Source organism: Pavona decussata, unplaced genomic scaffold (assembly GCF_977016875.1).
Source record: "Pavona decussata unplaced genomic scaffold, jaPavDecu1.1 SCAFFOLD_139, whole genome shotgun sequence".
Taxonomy (NCBI): domain Eukaryota; kingdom Metazoa; phylum Cnidaria; class Anthozoa; order Scleractinia; family Agariciidae; genus Pavona; species Pavona decussata.
Window position 1 is genome coordinate 110477 of NW_028145552.1, and position 4028 is coordinate 114504.

A 4028-nucleotide genomic window follows, 5' to 3' on the forward strand; every position below is an offset into this window, starting at 1 on the left:
GTTTAAGGGTTAATAATTCTTACGTTTGGGGGTTGGGGATTCTTATGTTTGGGGGTTAGTTTTCTTACGTTTGAAGGTTAAGGACTCTTACGTTTGGTGGTTAGTTTTCGTTTTTTGGGGGGTTAGTAATTATTACGTTTGGGGGTTAGTTTTCTTACGTTTGGTGGTTAGTTTTCTTACGTTTGAAGGCTATTAATTCTTACGTTTAGTCGTTAGTTTTCTTACGTTTGAAGGTTAAGGACTCTTACGTTTGGTGGTTAGTTTTCGTTTTTTTGGGGGTTAGTAAATATTACGTTTGGGGGTGAGTTTTCTTACGTTTGGGGGTTAGTTTTCTTACGTTTGGGGGCTAGTAATTCTAACGTTTGGTGGTTAATTTTCTTAGTTTTGGGGATTAAGGATTCTTACGTTTGGGGTTAGTTTTCTAACGTTCGAAGATTAAGAATCCTTACGTTTGGGGGTAACTTTCTTACGTTTGGGGTTTAGTATTTCTTACGTTTGGGGGTTAGTTTTCTGACCTCTGCGGGTTAGTAATAATTACGTTTGGGGGTTAGTCTTCTGACGTTTGGGGGTTAAGGATTCTTACGTTTGGGGGTTAGTTTTTTTACGTCTGGGGGTTAGTAATTGTTACGTTTTGGGGTTAAGGATTCTTACGTTTGGGGGTTAGTAACTTCTACGTTTGGGGGTTAGTTTCCTTACGTTTGAGGGCTAGTAATTCTTACGTTTGGCGGTTAGTTTTCTTACGTTTCGGGCTTAAAGATTCTTACGTTTCGGGGTTAGTTTTCTTACGTCTGGGAGTTGGTAAACATTACATTTGGAGGTATTTTTTGTAAGGTTTGGGGGTTAGTGATTCTTACGTTTGGGGGTTAGTAATTCTTACGTTTGGGTGTTAGTTTGCTTACGTGTGGGGGTTAAGGAATCTTACGTTTGGGAGTTAGTTTTTTTACGTTTGGGGGCTAGTAATTCTTTTGTTTGGCGGTTAGTTTTCTTTTGTTTGGAGGTTAAGGATTCTTACCTTTGGGGGTTAGTTTTCTTACGTCTAGGGGTTATTAAATATCACGTTTAAGGGTTAGTTTTCTTTCGTTCGGGAGTTAAGGATTCTTACGTTTGGAGGTTAGTTTTCTTACGTTTAAGGGTTAATAATTCTTACGTTTGGGGGTTAAGGATTCTTAAGTTTCAGGGTTAGTTTTCTTCCGTTTGGGGGTTGGGGATTCTTATGTTTGGGGGTTAGTAAATCTTACGTTTAGCGGTTAGTTTTCTTACGTTTGAAGGTTAAGGACTCTTACGTTTGGTGGTTAGTTTTCGTTTTTTGGGGGGTTAGTAATTATTACGTTTGGGGGTTAGTTTTCTTACGTTTGGTGGTTAGTTTTCTTACGTTTGAAGGCTATTAATTCTTACGTTTAGTCGTTAGTTTTCTTACGTTTGAAGGTTAAGGACTTTTACGTTTGGTGGTTAGTTTTCGTTTTTTGGGGGGTTAGTAAATATTACGTTTGAGGGTTAGTTTTCTTACGTTTGGGGGTTAGTAATTCTTTTGTTTGGTGGTTAGTTTTCTTACGTTTGGAGGTGAGTTTTCTTACGTTTGGGGGCTAGTAATTCTAACGTTTGGTGGTTAATTTTCTTAGTTTTGGGGATAAAGGATCCTTACGTTTGGGGGTTAACTTTCTAACGTTTGGGGGTTAGTATTTCTTACGTTTGGGGGTTAGTTTTCTGCCCTCTGCGGGTTAGTAATAATGACGTTTGGGGTTAGTCTTCTGACGTTTGGGGGTTAAGGATTCTTACGTTTGGGGGTTAGTTTTTTTACGTCTGGGGGTTAGTAATTGTTACGTTTTGGGGTTAGTTTTCTTACGTTTGGGGGCTAGTAATTCTAACGTTTGGTGGTTAATTTTCTTAGTTTTGGGGATTAAGGATTCTTACGTTTGGGGGTTAGTTTTCTAACGTTTGGGTCTTAATAATTATAACGTTTAGGGGTTAGTTTTCTTACGTGTAAGGGTTAAGGATTCTTACGTTTGGGGGGTATTTTTTTTAGGTCTGGAGGTAAGTAGTTATGACGCTTTGGGGTTATATTTCTTACGTCTGGGGGTTAGTAATTATTACGTTTTCGGTTTAGTTTTTTTACGTTCGGGGGCTAGTTTTCTTACGTTTAGGGGTTAACGATTCTTACGTTTGGGGGTTAGTTGTCTTACTATTGAAGGCTAGTAATTATTACGTTTGGGGTTAGTTTTCCTACGTTTTGGGGTTAAGAATTCTTACGTTTGGGGGCTAGTAATGGTTACGTTTGGGGGTTAGTTTTCTTACGGTTGGGGGTTAGTAATTCTTACGTTTAGGGGTTAGTGTTTTTACGTTTAGGGGTTAGTTTTCTTACGTTTGGGGACTAGTAATTTTAACGTTTGGTGGTTAGTTTTCTTACTTTTGGGGATTAAAGATTCTTACGTTTGGAGGTTAGTTTTTTTGCGTTTGGGTCTTAGTAATTTATAACGTTTGGGGGTTAGTTTTTTTACGTTTGGGGGTTAGTTGTCTTACGTTTCGGGGCTAGTAATTATTACCTTTGGGGTTAGTTTTTTTACGTTGTCTGGTTAACGATTCTTACGTTTGGGGGTTAGTTTTCTTACGTTTGGGGGATAGTAATTCTTACGTTTGGGGGTTAATTTTCTTACGTTTGGGGATTAAGGATTCTTACGTTTGGCGGTTTGTTTTCTTACGTTTTGGGGCTAGTTACTCTTACGTTTGTCGGTTAGTCTTCTTATGTTTGGGGGTTAGGAATTCTTACCCGTAGGGGTTAGTGTTTTTTAGGTCTGGGCGTTAACAATTCTTACGTTTGGGGGTTAAGGATTCTTACGTTTTGGGGTTAGTTTTCTTACGTTTCGGGGCTAGTAATTCTTACGTTTGGCGGTTAGTTTTGTTACGTTTGGGGATTAGTTTTCTTACGTCTGGGGGTTAGTAATTATTATGTTTCTTGGCTAGTTTTCTTACGATCAAAAATTAACGATTCTTACGTTTGGGGGTTAGTTTTTTTACGTTTGGGGGTTAGTAATTATTACGTTTAGGGGTTAGTTTTCTCACGTTCGAAGGTTAACGATTATTACGTTTGGGGGTTTGTTTTCTTACGTTTGGGGGTTAGTAATTCGTACGTTTGGCGGTTAGTTTTCTTAAAAGAAAACTAATAAAACTGATAATAAAAGTTAAAACTTTGGGAGTTAAAGAATCTTAATTACGTTTGGCGGTTAGTTTTCTTACGTTTGGAGGTTAAGGATTCTTACGTTTAAGGGTTAGTTTTCTTACGTTTAAGGATAGGTAATTCTTAAGTTTCGGGGTTAGTTCTCTTACGTTTGGGGATTAAGGATTCTTACCTTTTCGGGTTAGTTTTCTTACGTTTGGGGGTTAGCAATTCTTACGTTTGGGGATTAAGGATTCTTTCGTTTGGGGGTTAGTTTTCTTACGTTTGGGGGTTAGTTTTCTTACGTTTGGGGGCTAGTAATTCTAACGTTTGGTGGTTAATTTTCTTAGTTTTGGGGATTAAGGATTCCTACGTTTGGGGGTTAGTTTTCTAACGTTTGGGTCTTAATAATTATAACCTTTAGGGGTTAGTTTTCTTACGTGTAAGGGTTAAGGATTCTTACGTTTGGGGGGTAGTTTTTTTACGGCTGGAGGTTAGTAGTTATGACGCTTGGGGGTTATATTTCTTACGTCTGGGGGTTAGTAATTATTACGTTTTCGGTTTAGTTTTTTTACGTTCGGGGGCTAGTTTTCTTACGTTTAGGGGTTAACGATTTTTACGTTTGTGGGTTAGTTGTCTTACCTTTGAAGGCTAGTAATTATTACGTTTGGGGTTAGTTTTCTTACGTTTTGGGGTTAAGGATTCTTACGTTTGGGGGATAGTAATGGTTATGTTTGGGGGTTAGTTTTCTTACGGTTGGGGGTTAGTAATTCTTACGTTTAGGGGTTAGTGTTGTTACGTTTAGTGGTTAGTTTTCTTACTTTTGGGGATTAAAGATTCTTACGTTTGGGGATTAGTTGTTTTGCGTTTGGGTCTT